The sequence below is a fragment of the Ornithorhynchus anatinus genome, chromosome 1 (assembly GCF_004115215.2).
Source record: "Ornithorhynchus anatinus isolate Pmale09 chromosome 1, mOrnAna1.pri.v4, whole genome shotgun sequence".
NCBI lineage: Eukaryota > Metazoa > Chordata > Mammalia > Monotremata > Ornithorhynchidae > Ornithorhynchus > Ornithorhynchus anatinus.
Window position 1 is genome coordinate 88,859,460 of NC_041728.1, and position 17,030 is coordinate 88,876,489.

The following is a 17,030-nucleotide window of genomic DNA, read 5'->3' on the forward strand; positions in this document are numbered from 1 at the left end:
GAAACAGATAATTATCATCTTGTTCCATAGCTCTCTGAAATCCTCTAATAATTATGGTATTTGTTAAGCACTTACTATGTGCCAGGCACACTCGACCCCTCCTTAAGTTTAATTGAATATCTGTGGAAGCCAGTCAGTGCGTCAGTCAATCACATTATTGCACATTTACTGTGTGCAGAGCACTGTACTAAGTGCTGGGTAGAGTACAATATAACATTAATATTCTCTGCCCACAGTGATTTTACGGTCTAGAAGGAGAGACAAACATTAATATAAATAAATAGAATCATCGATACAATAATAATAATGCTGGTATTTGTTAAGCGCTTATTATGTGCAGAGCGCTGTGCTAAGCGCTGGGGTAGATACAGGGAGGGCTGGGTATATGTGCATTACTGTCTCTCTAGACTGTAACATCATGTGTGGGCAGGAAATGTGTCTGTTTATTGTTATATTGTACTCCACCAGGGGGTTAATACAATGTATACAGTGTATATTTGTGTATATTATTTATTACTCTATTTTATTAATGATGTGCATAAGTATATGATTCTATTTATCTATTTTGATGGTATTGATGCCTGACCACTTGTTTTGTTTTGCTGTCTTCCCCTTTTAGACTGTGAGCCCGTTGTTGGGGAGGGATTTTCTCTGTTGCCGAATTGTACATTCCAAGCACTTAGTATAGTGCTCTGCACACAGTAAGTGCTCAATAAATACAATTGAGTGAATGAGTAAGCACTCAATAAATATGATTGAATGAATGAATGAACACTCAATAAATACGATTGAATGAATAAGTTTTGGGGGCCTGGGAGTGGAGAATGAATAAAAGGAGCAAGTCAGGGTGAGACAGGAGTGGCAGAAAAGGAAAGGAGGGCTTAGAAATGGAAGGCGATAAAAATGGAGTTATTTCTTCTATTCAGATGCCTCAGCATATCTGTGGAAGTTAAAGTTATTATATAAAATTAAAATCCTGTTTTATCTCATTTTCCAACATCAGAACTCCCCTTCCATTATGTCTTTTTTGCATATTAAGGTGATAATACTAACAGAATGATAACATAAAGCTTCTTTGGTCTGAAATACTAATTTTCACAATATCCATGCCACAAAGACCTTTGAGAGCAAAAGAACAGTATTGTGTTTTATCAGTTAAACTAAGAATTAGTTTGCTCCACATGGACTACTCAGTGTTGTTCGACATTTTCAGAAGCCTCTGGTTCACTGCCCGCACAGAAGACAGATGTGGGTCCAGGTGGCAGTGGACCTGCAAGCTCATTCTGCCAATATTTCTGCCAATAACACAGTGATTGCTAGCAGCAGGGACTGCATTAAAACCAACTGTGAATTGTTCTGTTTGTCTTCAGTTCCAGGAAAACAATTCTGATGGTGTCTAAGGCAAAGGATAAAAGAGAGTTTACTCTATAAATAGTTTGGAGGCAGGACTTGTAAGATATTTTTGTATTTGCAATCACACTTGAAATGTAGAAATTATTTTTGGACCATTGAATGACCATTGACTTTATTGCTTACCCTCCTCTTCCCCAGTTCAGTAGGTACATGCCATTAAAATACACAGCCACATAATTTGCTAACAGAAAAATAGCATCCCGCTTTGCCAAGGAGTACAAATTCATTCAAATTCATTCAAGGTGAAGAAGATACTAGCCAAGAATATATACTAATTACCTGTCTTCAGAGGACTGGTTCGAATTCCTTGGGAGAGTACTATAACACACACACACACACACACACACACACACACATATGCATATATATGTTCCATATCTTAGGATTCTGACAGGTATAAGACACTCACGAAATGCTAGAGCTGATGAAAGTAAATTTATGGAAAAATAAATGGATAAATTCTAAGTGAAAGTTAATATGCCAAAAATACATAAACTTGCTAAGGTGTAAAATTGAAGTACGCAAGGTCAGCTGCTGATTGGATACAACCTGTTAATGGTGGAGTCTATTTGGGGAATGCCTCCTAGAGGAGGTGATATTTCAGGGGAGATTTGAAGATGTAGAGAGTCTAGCAGATTTGAAATGGTAGAGAGTTCTAGGCAGGGAGAAGGGCATGAAAAGGGATATGAATGTGGGAGGCATATTCATTCATTCATTCATTCAATAGTATTTATTGAGCACTTACTATGTGCAGAGCACTGTACTAAGCGCTTGGAATGAACAAGTCAGCAACAGATAGAGACAGTCCCTGCCGTTTGACGGGCTTACAGTCTAATCGGGGGAGACGGACAGACAAGAACAATGGCAATAAATAGAGTCAAGGGGAAGAACATCTCGTAAAAAACAATGGCAACTAAATAGAATCGAGGCGATGTACATTTCATTAACAAAATAAATAGGGTAATGAAAATATATACAGTTGAGCAGATGAGTACAGTGCTGAGGGGATGGGAAGGTAGAGGGGGAGGAGCAGAGGGAAATGGGGGGAAAAGAGGGTTAAGTTGCAGAGAGGTGAAGGGTGGGGCGGTAGAGGGAGTAGAGGGAGAAGGGGAGCTCAGTCCGGGAAGGCCTCTTGGAGGAGGTGAGTTTTAAGTAGGGTTTTGAAGAGGGGAAGAGAATCAGTATGGCAGAGGTGAGGAGGGAGGGCATTCCAGGACCGCGGGAGGACGTGGCCCAGGGGTCGACAGCGGGATAGGCGAGACCGAGGGACGGTGAGGAGGTGGGCGGCAGAGGAGCGGAGCGTGCGGGGTGGGCGGTAGAAAGAGAGAAGGGAGGAGAGGTAGGAAGGGGCAAGGTGATGGAGAGCCTTGAAACCTAGAGTGAGGAGTTTTTGTTTGGAGCGGAGGTCGATAGGCAACCACTGGAGTTGTTTAAGAAGGGGAGTGACACGCCCAGATCGTTTCTGCAGGAAGATGAGCCGGGCAGCGGAGTGAAGAATAGACTGGAGCGGGGCGAGAGAGGAGGAAGGGAGATCAGAGAGAAGACTGACACAGTAGTCTAGCCAGGATATAACAAGAGCCGGTAGCAGTAAGGTAGCTATTTGGGTGGAGAGGAAAGGGCAGATCTTGGCGATAATGTAAAGGTGAAACTGGCAGGTCTTGGTAACGGATCAGATGTGTGGGGTGAATGAGAGAGACGAGTCAAGGATGACACAGAGATTGCGGGCCTGAGAGACGGGAAGGATGGTCGTGCCATCCACGGTGATAGGGAAGTCTGGGAGAGGACCAGGCTTGGGAGGGAAGATGAGGAGCTCAGTCTTGCTCATGTTGAGTTTTAGGTGGCGGGCCGACATCCAGGTGGAGACATCTTGGAGGCAGGAGGAGATGTGAGCCTGAAGGGAGGGGGAGAGGACAGGGGCGGAGATGTAGATCTGCGTGTCATCTGCGTAGAGATGGTAGTCAAAGCCGTGAGAGCGAATGAGTTCACCAAGGGAGTGAGTGTAAATGGAGAACATAAGAGGGCCAAGAACTGACCCTTGAGGAACTCCAACAGTTAAAGGATGGGAGGGGGAGGAGGCACCAGCGAAGGAGACCAAGAATGACTGGCCAGAGAGATAAGAGGAGAACCGGGAGAGGACGGAGTAGGTGAAGCCAAGGTGAGATAAGGTATGGAGGAGGGGATGGTTGACAGTGTCAAAGGCAGCAGAGAGGTCAAGGAGGATTAGAATGGAGTAGGAGCCATTGGATTTGGCAAGAAGGAGGTCATGGGTGACCTTAGAGAGAGCAGTCTCGGTAGAGTGGAGGGGATGGAATCCAAATTGGAGGGGGTCCAGGAGAGAATGGGAGTTAAGGAATTCTAAGCATCGATTATAGACGACTCGTTCTAGGATTTTGGAAAGGAAGGGTAGTAGGGAGATAGGGCGATAACTGGAAGGGGAAGTGGGGTAAAGAGCGGGTTGTTTTAGGATGGGGGAGATGTGGGCATGTTTGACGGCATAGGGGAAGGAGCCATTGGAGATTGAGTGGTTAAAAATAAAAGTTAAGGAAGGGAGGAGGGCAGGGGCAATGGTTTCAATAAGGTGAGAGGGAATGGGGTCTGAGGCACAGGTGGAGCGGGTGGCACTTGTGAGGAGGGAGGAGATCTCCTCTGAGGATTCTGCAGGGAAGGATGGAAAAGTCGGGGAGAGGGTTGGTGGGGGGGAGGGGATACAAACTGAAGAAAGTAATTGCCTAACTGGGAGGGGAAACTGATGGAATTTCCTTCTTTTGCCCAAGCATCAAGAGTACATGGCTTAAGCACACTTCATAAGAATGTGGGCAAATCTCAGTACAAGTTTCACACTATGTTCTATTAAGCCCAGTATTCTGACTCTGAGATGGGCATAATTGTCTCTCTGACAATGAAGCCATACATCTGAACCCAATATTCTCTGGAAATGGAAGTAGCCAGTCATTCTGCTTCTTGGGATATGTAGTCATTTTGTTTTTCTTTCTTTTCCTAAAATTCCCTTGCCAGACCTGATTAGAAGGTAACAGAGCACATTACTCACCCAAAAGATTGGCAGTGAGCCAGTCATCTAACAGGGGCCCCACGTGGAAGGCCTCCAAAGTGGAATGCCACCAATCTACTCTACTGGTAGGTCATTAAATCTTGGAAATAGGAATCACGAAGGTGAATTTGAGACCACTCCAAGTTCTATTTCCATTAAGTTAAAAATTAATCCTGTTGATTAAATTTCTACCTCAACATGTTATTCTTTCAAAATTCATTTAACCCTAAATTAAAACAGAGTGTGAAATAAAAACTTGGGGGCGTAACTGGAAAATTTGCTAAAATTATACCAATTTAAATGATCTTCTCTGTTTCAATGACAGACATCAAGTGTGCAGATCATCAGTTCATCCTATGCCTCTTTTCCCTCTCTTGCTTCTGTGTTGTCTACTTTTGCCTCTCTTCTCCTCCCCTTAGGTATTTATGCATTTCATTGAAACTTCTGGACTTGGATTATCTTCTCAATTCTTCGGGATAAAATTCCATCTGCTCCCATTCAAATGCCTTCTAAGGATTCACTTCTGTTCTCTTTCCATTTCCTTTTTAGTAAAATTATCCCAACTGTGTGAGATGGTAGGCTATTTTCACCTGAAACCAAATGGAAACATTCCTGCTCCAATAATTTTCATTTCTCCACCTTTTTAAACATAAGTTAAAAATATTTAATATTAATTATGCTTACAGGTAGCAAGATGAATACTCCCAATATTTCTGGTTGAACGCTTATCCGTTGGATTTTAGTATTTTTAAATTCTGCTTAAAATGATAGAAATAGAATACTGGTAGTATCCCACCTGTATCATATGGCCTTCTCTTGACATAACAGTGAGAGGACTTTCCTCACAATTTTATTTGTTGTAAAGTACTCAACAAAGACTTATAAACTTTTAATAGAAAATGATGGAGTTTACTCAAATAAAGTATGAAAAATTAATGAACCAACAAAAATTAAGTTTCTCTTAGATTAAACATAGAATTAGAATAACAGAAATTACATTCCATCCTTGTTTGCAAACTGGCTTAGAGTATGAAACTTTTATCTCAGAAATAGAAACCTAAATGAAAGCCAACACTTAGGGACTACAAATGGTGAGTCACATTTGCATCCTAAAAATGAGATCCACATTTCTCTTAACATGCAGTTGCGAGTTCCGCGAGCTAAGGAGGGTGGACTGGGTTGGCATTTTTAACTAACACCAAATTGAACATTCTAAAATCCCTGTTTGAAATATGTCAACAGGAAGTTTATCCATTTCTCATATTTTCCACTTTCCTAGTTCAAAACAAAACAAAATCTTGGGACTTAAATAAATGTTTCACTCAGGAAGCTGTCTTGAATAACTGAACGTTTAGAGCGATTTGAACAATTAACTAGGACATCACTTCAAAATAATCCTTTGTGCCCTGTGAACCTTCTTTAGTCATCTTCATTATCATCAGTATTGACTGAGCTCCCACTGTGTGAAGTGCACACTATTGAGAGATTGGGAGCATACTCTAAAAGTAGAAAACATAGTCCTTGAGGACTTTATAATCTAATGGGATAGAATGAATGGAACTGCCATCCACTCCCCTAGTCCCGCCCTTGCCAGGAGCAGTGCTAATTATATAAAGTGTGCAAGGGACTCTATTATTTGCCTGTGGTAAGGTACTGCCAAGGGAGCCACAATACACCAACTAATTATCTTTATGCTAAATCCATGTCCAAGTCAAAAAGGACTCTGTACTCTCTACTCAGATCAGAATAGGCAATTTGAGCATTCCTTTGACTACTTGCCTGATTTGGCAACTACACTTTGGTAGGCATATTCATTATGTCACCAAATCAGGTCATTTCAACCTTCACAACATTGCTAAAATCTTCCCTTTTCTCTCCAACCAAACTGTTACCACACTTAATCCAAACACTTATCCTATTCCTCATTGATTACTTCATCACTCTTTGTAGTGACCTCCTGGTCTCCTGTCTTGCCTCATTTCAGTTCATATTTTAGTCTGCTGTCTGGATCATTTTTCTACAAAAATGTTCAGTCCATGTTTCTCTACTCCTCAAGAACCTGTAGTGCTTGTTTACCTATGTGCACATTAAACAGAATCTTCTTAAGATTTTAAGCATTCAATTACCTTGTCCCCTTCTTCCTCATCTCACTGCTCAGTGGAAAGAGCACGGGCTTGGGAGTCAGAGGTCATGAGTTCGAATCCCGGCTCTGCCACTTGTCAGCTTGTGACTGTGGGCAAGTCACTTCACTTCTCTGTGCCTCAGTTACCTCATCTGTAAAATGGGGATTAACTGTGAGCCTCTCGTGGGAGAACCTGATTACCCTGTATCTACCCCAGCGCTTAGAACAGTGCTCAGCACATAGTAAGCGCTTAACAAATACCAACATTATTAACCCACACACTTCATTCCTCTAATGCCAACCTACTCATTCATTCAATTCAATAGTATTTATTGAGCGCTTACTATGTGCAGAGCACTGTACTAAGCACTTGGAATGTACAAATCAGCAACAGATAGAGACGGTCCCTGCCCATTAATGGGCTTACAGTCAAATCGGGCGAGACAGACAGACAAGAACAATAGCAGTAAATAGAATCAAGGGGATGTACATCTCATTAAAACACTAGCAATAAATAGAATCAAGGTGATGTACATGTCATTAACAAAATAAATAGGATAATAAAAATATATACAATTGAGCTGACGACCACAGTGCTGAGGGGAGGGGAAGGGAGAGGGGGAGGAGCAGAGGGAAAGGGGGGGGAAAGGGGGTTTAGCTGAGGGGAGGTGGGGGGCGGTAGAGGGGCAGCAGAGGAAGCAGAGGGAAAAGGGGAAACTCAGTCTGGGAAGGCCTCTTGGAGGAGGTGAAGAGGGAAAGGCCACTCACTTTGGTGGAGTGAGGAGGGAGGGCATTCCAGGCCAGCGGGAGGGTGTGGCACAAGGGTCAACGGCAGGATAGGAGAGAACAGGGGATGGTGAGGAGGTGGGTGGCAGAGAAGTGGAGCGTGCAGGGTGGGCAGTAGAAAGAGAGAAGGGAGGAGAGGTAGGAGGGGGCAAGGTGATGGAGAGCCTTGAAGCATAGAGTGAGAAGTTTTTGTTTCGTGCGGAGGTTGATAGGCAACCACTGGGGGTTTTTAAGAAGGGGAGTGACCTGCCCAGAGTGTTTCTGCAGGAAGATGAGCCAGGCAGTGGAATGAAGAATAGACTGGAGCGGGGAGAGAAAGGAGGAAGGGAGATCAGAGACAAGGCTGACACAATAATCCAGCCGGGATATTATGAGAGCCTGTAGCAGTAAGATAGCCATTCGGGTGGAGAGGAAAGGGCGGATCTTGGTGATATTATAAAGGTGAGACTGGCAGGTCTTGGTGACGGATTGGATGTGTGGGTTAAACGACAGAACCGAGTCAAAGATGACACCGAGGTTGCGGGCCTGAGAGACGGGAAGGATGGTCGTACCATCCACAGTGATAGGGAAGTCAGGAAGAGGGCAGGGCTTGGGAGGGAGGATAAGGAGCTCAGTTTTGGTCATGTTGAGTTTTAGGTGGCGGGCAGACATCCAGGTAGAGACGTCTCGGGGCAGGAGGAGATACGAGTCTGAAGGGAGGGGGAGAGGACGGGGCAGAGATGTAGATCTGTGTGTCATCTGCATAGAGATGATAGTTGAAGCCGTGAGAGCGGATGAGTTCACCCAGGGAGTGAGTGTATATGGAGAACAGAAGAGGGCCAAGAACTGATCCTTGAGGAACTCCTACAGTTAAAGGAGGGAAGGGGGAGGAGGAGCCTGCGAAGGAGACTGAGAATGACTGGCCAGGGAGATAGAGGAGAACCAGGAGAGGACGGAGTCCATGAAGCCAAGGTGAGATAAGGTGTGGAGGAGAAGAGGATGGTCGACAGTGTCAAAGGCAGCAGAGAGGTCAAGGAGGATTAGAATGGAGTAGGAGCCATTGGATTTGGCAAGAAGGAGGTCATGGGTGATCTTAGAGAGAGCAGTCTTGGTAGAGTGGAGGAGACAGAAGCCAGATGGGAGGGGGTCCAGGAAAGAATGGGAGTTAAGGAATTCTAGGCAGCGAGTGTAGACGACTCGTTCTAGGAACTTGGAAAGGAAGGGTAGTAGGGACATAGGGCGTTAACTAGAAGGGGAAGTGGGGTCGTGAGAGGGTTTTTTTAGGATGGGGGAGACATGGGCATGTTTGAAGGCAGAGGGGAAGAGGCCATTGGAGAGTGAGCTGTTAAAAATAGAAATTAAGGAGGGGAGGAGGGAAGGGACGATCGTTTTTATAAGGTGAGCGGGAATGGGGTCCGAGGCACAGGTGGAGGGGGTGGCACTTGCGAGGAAGGTGGAGATTTCCTCTGAGGATACTGCAGGGATAGATAGGAAAGTAGGGGAGAGGGTTGGGCGAGCGGGGAGGCAGAAGGGGGAGGGTTGACTTTGGGGATCTCAGACCTGATTGTGTTCATTTTTGTGATGAAGTAGGTGGCCAGATCCTTGGGGGTGAGGGATGGGGGAGGGGGAGGAACAGGGGGCCTGAGGAGAGAATTAAAGGTCCGAAACAATTGGTGGGGGTGACGGGCATGGGTGTCAATGAGGGAAGAAAAAAAGTTTTCCCTGGCAAAGGAGAGGGCTGAGTTAAGGCAGGAAAGGATAAATTTTAAATGGATAAGGTTGGCTTGGTGCTTGGTCATTCACCAGCAGCGCTCAGCAGCTCGAGCATAGGAGCGTAGGAGGGGGACAGAGGCAGTGACCCAGGGCTGTGGGTTAGTGGAGCGAGAGCGGCAGAGGGAAGGGGGGCGAGAGAGTTGAGATGAGTAGAGAGGGTGGAGTTGAGAGAGGCAACCTGATCATCGAGAGTGGGAAGAAAGGATAGGGGTAAGGTGGGGAGAAATGCTTTTGGAGAGATGGATGGGATCGAGAGAGCGGAGGTCTCTGTGGAGGAGTAGTACAGATTTGCAGGGGGAGTGAGTGTGAGAGAGGAGGCAGGTGAGAAGGTTATGGTCTGAGAGAGGGATTTCAGAGTTGGTGAGGAAGGAGATAGTGCAGCAGTAGGAGATGACGAGATCGAGGTTGTGACCAAGTTGGTGAATGGGCGAGGTATGGTGGAGCAGGAGGTAGGCAGAGTCAAGGAGCGATAACAGGCACTATGTGCAGAGCACTGTACTAAGCGCTTGGAATGTACAATTCAGCAACAGATAGAGACAGTCTCTGCCCAATGACAGGCTTACAGTCTAATCAGGGGAGACAGACAGACAAAAACAATAGCAATAAATAGAATCAAGGGGAGGTACATCTCATTAACAAAATAAATAGGATAATAAAAATATATACAAATGAGCAGACGAGCACAGTGCTGAGGGGAGGGGAAGGGAGGGGGGAGGAGCAGAGGGAAAGGGGGAGAAAGAGGGTTTAGCTGAGGGGAGGTGAAGGGTGGGGCAGAGAGGCAGCAGAGGGAGCAGAGGGAAAGGGGATCATCTATCTCACTGTCAACCTCTAACCCTCATCCTGCTTCTGGATTGGAATGCTCTCCCTCTTCATATCTGATAGACATTTACTCTCCCACCTTCAGAGCCTTATTGAAAGCACCTGCCCTCCAAGAGGCCTTCCCTAAGCCCTCATTTCTCTTTTCCCACTCCCTTCTGTGTTGCCCTGATTTACTCCCTTTATTTACCCTCCCTATGTCCCACAGCACTTATGCACATAGCTGTACTTTATTTATTTCTATTAATGTCTGTCTCCCCCTCTAGACTGTGAGCACATTTTGGGCAGGGAATCTGTCTACCAACTCTGTTGTATTATACTCTTGTCTAAGCACTTAGTGCATATGTAGTGCACTGTATGTAAGTGCTTCATAAACATGATTGATTACTTATATTAATGTCTGTTTCTGCCTTTAGACTGTAAGTTCCTTGTGGGCAAGGAATGAGTCTACCAACTCTGCTATACTGTACTCTCGCAAGTGCTTAGTAACATGGTAAGCCCTCAAATGCAATTGACTGTGCACAGCTTTAGATCTCAAAAATCAAAAGTTTTTTTAACAGTCAATCCTGATTTTTCTATGGGTCATTGAAATAAATTTTGAATGATGTAAAATAGGTCTGGGCCAGGGGTATCTGACCACACCCTTAGACATTATTGATTCCTATAGTTTTTCACTTCCATTTTTGAGTCACATACAGCTCCAAAAGGTACATATGCTTTAATGGGAGAATGAGGCTTCATAATCCTAGCCTGGTTTTAATTGGGATAGAGAGACTAACATTCAATTTTGTTCCCATTCTTCAGGGTTTCTACAGAAAATGCTACATAGTTCTATAATGGGTTTTCACAGTAGCTTTCAATTATACTAGACTTCAACTTTGAATGCAGTTATTGCTTTGCAGTTTATGTGAATCTGGCTATCAGAGGAACAGCAAATAGTTAAATAGGAAATTATAAGTTACAGAAATAATTTAGATAATTTATATATAACATGCAAAAATTATGATGTTACATTTAACACCTGTCTGAGAAATAATTGCCCAGCTATGATTACCAACTTTTTCTAGAGAAATGATTTCTTTAGAATGTTCTAACAGAACATTTGTAACCATGTATTGTATTAGTTCCCAGACCTGGTTTCAATTTTTTGTACCTGGTGTCAGTGTTGCTGTTAAAAGCTTGACTGTGTGATAAAGATGTTTCAATAGTGATATATCACTTTGTATGCATATACATAGAGTTCCTAGTGATTTTCAAAGCACATTTAGATTTCATTACACCATGCACATCACTTAGGTTTTATCTGAAATTTCAGAAAAGTGCTACCCAATCATTCTTTACTCAAATAGAAATGGAAAGCTGTAAATTTCACTGAACTTTCAAGAGCTTAAAACATACATACATTGCAGTTTTTTTGTTTTTACTTTTGATAAACTCACAAAGCTTATTCTTGAAAGCTGAAAAGGTGGGTAAGAAACTTGTCATATCTATAAAATTTTAGACAAATGCATGTGATTTTCAGGGAATACTAACTTTAGTATTCAATTATGAAACTGGTATGATTGGTCTAGACTGTGAGCTCGTTGTGGGCAAGAAATGTGTCTGATGTTATATTGTATTCTCGCAAGTGCTCAGTACAGTGTTTTGCACACAGCAAGAACTCAATAAATGCAATTGAATGAATTGGCAACAACTATTGATACTGCATTAAGTATTAGTAGTTTCTTCTAACCAAATCTCAATAATATCTCTCTCATTCATAAACTATTTTAACATCCCATTCCCAAATTCCTTCTTTCATGCTTGATGCAGCTGGTTTTGACAATACCTATTCTCAATTAATTGATTATTCAAAGCATTTCTTCAGGAGTACAGGATCCAGCATAATGGACATTACTCTACCACTGAGTTGCTTTGATAGAAACATTTTACTGGACTAGTCTATTTCACAGTGCCATCCATTCTATGGCAATCACTTTACAAATCAAGTGCCATGAAAGAATTTACTAAATATCACATAACAGAAGGAATCACATCACATCAAGTTCTAGCCATATAGGGGGCAATTTTCCAATTATACATGTCTAATTCTCTAATAAGAGTTCTATCTAAAATACATAATGAAGAACTCGTGGTATTTATTTACTAAAGTGTGCATGTAAACTAAGAAGCATCTAGCTATCAATCATGGAGTGATTAAATAATGGATAAAGCTGTGCTTATTGTGCTGCATTTCAGTAAGAGAATTAATAACTTCTATATTTATCTAGAAATCATATTAGAAATAGTATTTATCTCTTACTGCCCTTTCCACTAGAAGAAAAGTGTATAGTCATTCTTGTTCCATGACAGATTAGTGCATTTTGTGCTACGACATGTTAATCAGGTGAAATCCTTCATGATAATCCAATGAATGAACAGTTTATATTGGTTCCCGATCAGTTGTCCTCATAGTATAAAATTACAGTGATACTGGGGAAAAGGGAGGCAGGATTTACCATGAAGCTTCAGAGGAAGGAATACAAGATGTCTATGGGCACGTGGATTGGGAGTGCCCCCCGCCACTGAACTGAAGGTGGGTGAGTGGAAGAAGGGAGGGCAGAGAATACTTAAATTAAGCTCTTCTCTAATTTTCAATTATTTAGGTATTAAGAGAAGCCACTCTCCTTTTGATTATGTCTTCCATATCTCTCCTGGGTCCCTCCCTCCACAGCTGACCCCCGATTTAGGAGTTGAGGGATACAGTCTCTGATATGTGGCTGCCCCCACCAAGGGAAGCACATGGATTGCCCAGGAAGGAGCAGACCAGGGGCAGGTGTTCAGGTATGAGACCTCTACCTTAGAGCTGACCCCCACGGCATGAGCAAGGGGGATGGAGTTTCTACCCTTAGGTTTCCCTCTACTTGGGACTCAGGCACAGATTTCTCTGGAGCTGACAATGGAGCGGACTGGAGATCAGATGCCAAGTCAGCGTCATATTGCATCACATTGCTGGCAGAGGTCAATCACAGGAAATTCACTCATTTGTATTTATTGGGCACTTACTGTGTGCAGAGCACTGTACTAAGTGCTTGGGAAAGTAAAATACAACAATAAACAGTGACACTACCTGCCCACAACAAGCTTACAGTCTAGAGTGGGGAAAACTGACATCAATACAAGTAAAATTACAGATATATACATACATGTTGTGGGGCTTGGGGAGGTGGGAGAGCAAAAGAAGCAAGTCTGGGTGATGCAGAAGGGAGTGAGAGATGAGGAAAAGTGGGGCTTAGTCTGTGAAGGGCTTTTGAGGAAATGTGCTTTCAATAAGGCTTTGAAGTGGGGGAGAGTAATTGTCTGTCAGATTTGAGGATGGAGGGCATTCCAGTCCAGAGGCGGGATGTGGGCTAGGGGTTGGTGACAAGAGAGGCAAGATGGAGGCACAGTGAGAAGGTTAGCAGTAGAGGAGCAAAGAGTGTGGGCTGAGTTGTAGAAGGAGGAAAGTGTGGGCTGAGGTGAAGTAGAAGGGAGCAAGTTGGGGGAGTGCTTTAAAGCCTAAGGTGAGGAGTTTTTGTTTCATATGGAGATGGAGGGGCAATCACTGGAGTTTTTTGAGGAGAAGGCTGACACTGCAAGACTTTGGGTCACAGTTCAACACATTCTCTAGGGATTGGTAGATCTGATAGAATGCCCAGACACATTGATACAAAGAACCACCTCTTACTTAAATCACACCCCCATCATGTGCTTCCTGTGTGAGAAATCACAACTGATGGTGAAGTTCAGCTATTAGTATATATTTGGTTAAAAGGTTCAGTTCAGGACTCCCAGTCCTCTCCTGAATGAATATCAATTCAGAAGTGATCACTCTAAGTGACAGTCATAAATGAAGTGACTTATCTGAAGATACTCATAATTTTCCTAGAAGGTACATTACAATATTTTGCAATCATCAATGCGTAGCACAGAACCATTCAGTCATTTTAAGTGTTTTATTTGCCATGAATTGTACTGTAACAAAATCTGACAGAACATAATGTAATCTTACTCAGAAAACAAAAACACATTTTTATGGTAAAAAATGAATCAAAGAGTTTATATTTCCTACCAATCATAGCCATGTTTATGGTAGAAGGGATCATCTGGAGAGTTTGACATGTTTGATATGCATCATTAAATAGAAAAGTCTAGTGTCACAGTGCTTAACTATAAAATGGCACTTCCATTATAAAACTCTTACAGGCAGTCATTGACACTATTTGTTCTACTGTTTGATGATGCTAATACATACCATTATGGTTAGAATGAGAATAGGTTAATTCTTCTATTAATGTAATTCATAGATTTTTGTTGGACTATAGTTCAAATTGCAAGTTAATCATTTTGAATACATTCCACTCCTATATTCACCGAAGTCTAGACCTATACTGCCATCCTGATCTTTATAAAGAACTCAATTAGCGTAGCTACATGAGGCATTGACTGGATGATAACAGAAGCTATGATTTATGTGGAGATTTTTTTTTTCAAATAAATGAGAGGAGGAAAAGTACAGTGAAAAGAGACAATGCAAAGAAAAGCTTAAAAAAAAATTCTAAATGCAGCTTGGCTTACTGAAAAGAGCACAGGTCTGGGAATCAGAGGACATAAATTCTAATCCCAGCTCTTTCTGCCTGCTGTGTGACCTTTGATAAATCACTTAAGTTCTCTATGCCTCAAATTCCTCAACTGTAAGATGGGCATTCAATATCTACTCTCCTTCCTTTTTACAGTTAGGCCCATGCAGGATAGGTATTGTTCTCCTTGATTAACTTGTACCTACCCCAGTATTTAGAACTTTTCTTGACCTGTAGAAAGTGCTTCAAACATATTTTTCAAAAGGTTTCAGGGATAATTGGGTACCTCTCTGTAAAATCTCTTACCCATGGTATGTCTGTTCAATTAAGTATGATATTAAGCATTCACCAGGCATTTAGCACTATACTGCTGGAATAAATGAGATAAAGAATGCAGATATGATCCATGTTCACAGTAAAGAGCAGAAAAAGGGATATAAACCATATTAGGAGGGAGTAGCCCTTCAACTCCAGACCTCTGTTCTTGAGCCCAAACAGCTGCAGCCTTCCAACCTGCTAACAATTAGGCTCTGATGGTTCCAGCTCCCTAAGGGACAGGTCTGGAGGTCTGTGTTAATGTGTTCAGTGTTCTGAAGAGGCTGCTCTGCAATGGCAAGCCCTGGACAAAATCCTGGAGCTTGAGATCTTTCCTGAACTGACACTCTTTATTTATTTATTTATTTTTGATACGGCCAGAACTGAGAAAGCAACGTCCTGGTGTGACTGTGGGCAGGATAAAAGAACAGCCTTCTCTCACTCACTCAAAAAAAAAAAAATCAAACGAATCAATTGTATTTACTGAGTGCTTACTATACTAAACTAAGCACTTGGGACATGATAATTCAGAAAATGGAATTGGGATGTCTAAGAAAAGGATCTGTATAGCATTCAGGTGATGTCAATCAATGGAATTTAACGGGAGCTTACTGAGGGCTGAATACTGAGGGCTGATAGTTTGGGAGGGTACAACAGAGTTGGGAGAAAATAACTGGAGAAAGTCACATGAAATTCCTATGGCAGCATGTTAGCCAGAGGATGGCTGCAAGAAATGGGGACATAGTTGTCAGTGATTAGCTGAACTTTGGCCATGCTTAAGGTCATGTTTTTGGATCCATTCCATTCCATAATGGAACCTTTGTTAGAGAAAGAACTGTGTATAATCATTGTATAATGAGAGCTAGACTTTAAGCTCTTTATGGGCACCAACTCTGTTATTCTGTACTTCCCCAGGCATTTAGTACTGTACTTTTGCACACAGTAAGTACTCAGTAAATATGATTGATTGATTGATTGATTGATTGATTAGCAAAACTCCTTCTGCCTGCCTACTCAAATTCAAAACAGAAGTCTCAGGAAGATCTTCCATCCCACAAAAAAGAGAAAAAACTTGATTTTTCCAAGTACTCCTACCTTCCTTAGGGAGAGCTCAAACATATCATGATCATTATAAATACCTCTTCCCATCTAAGCCTATCAAAGAATTTTGGTTTCCAGTTGATAAATTGCTTTATAGTATCATCTTGTGATGATCTGTCCATTGTATACTTCTGTGGTGTCATTCACTGGCAATATATCTTGTAAATGGGCATTATTTATACCTTGGATTAAAATAGCTCTTTGGGAACTCTCAAACCCATTTAAGCTCCTTAGGGACAGAAGCCACATCTTGTCTTGTATTAGACTATCCCAAGTGCTTAGTATAGTGATCTGCATACAGTAGGTGTCCAATCAGTGCTAGTAATGATGATATTTTATTGTAGCCTCCCAAGCTCTTACTTAGTAGAGTGCTCTGCACATAATAAGCACTCAGTAAATGCAACTGAATGATGATGAAAAATTGAGGAGTAACCACTAATTATCAAATTTCTTAGTTTTGATACACTGTTTTTATTCTCAGTCTTTTCCCAGGCTCCTCCACTGCCTCCCACCCCCAACCTATGGGAGTTCTTCAAGGCTCATTTCTGGGTTCTCTTCTCTTCTCCATCTACACCCATTCCCTTGGAGAACTCATTCACTCCCATGGCTTCAACACCATCTCTATGTAGATGTTTCCCAAATCTACATCTCCAGCCCTGATCTTCTGCAGTCTCATATTTCCTCCAGCCTTCAGGATATCTCTACTTGGATGTCCCCTGATGCCTCAAACATGCTGAAAATGGAACTCCTCATATGCCCACCCAAACCCTGAGCTCTCCCTGATTTCTCCACCACTATAGAGAGCATCACAATCGTCCCGGTCTCACAAAACCCATAACATTAACGTTATTCTCGACTCCTCTCTCTCATTCAATCTATATAATTCAATGTCACCAAACCATGTGAGTTCAACCTTCATATCACTAATATCCACCCTTTTCTCCCTATCCAAACTGCTACCATGTTAATCGAAGCAGTAAATCCATTTTTCCATGATGATATAGCATCAGCCTCCTTGAGGACCTCTCTGCCTCCTGTCTTTCCCCACTTCAGTCCACACTTCACTATGCTATTTGGG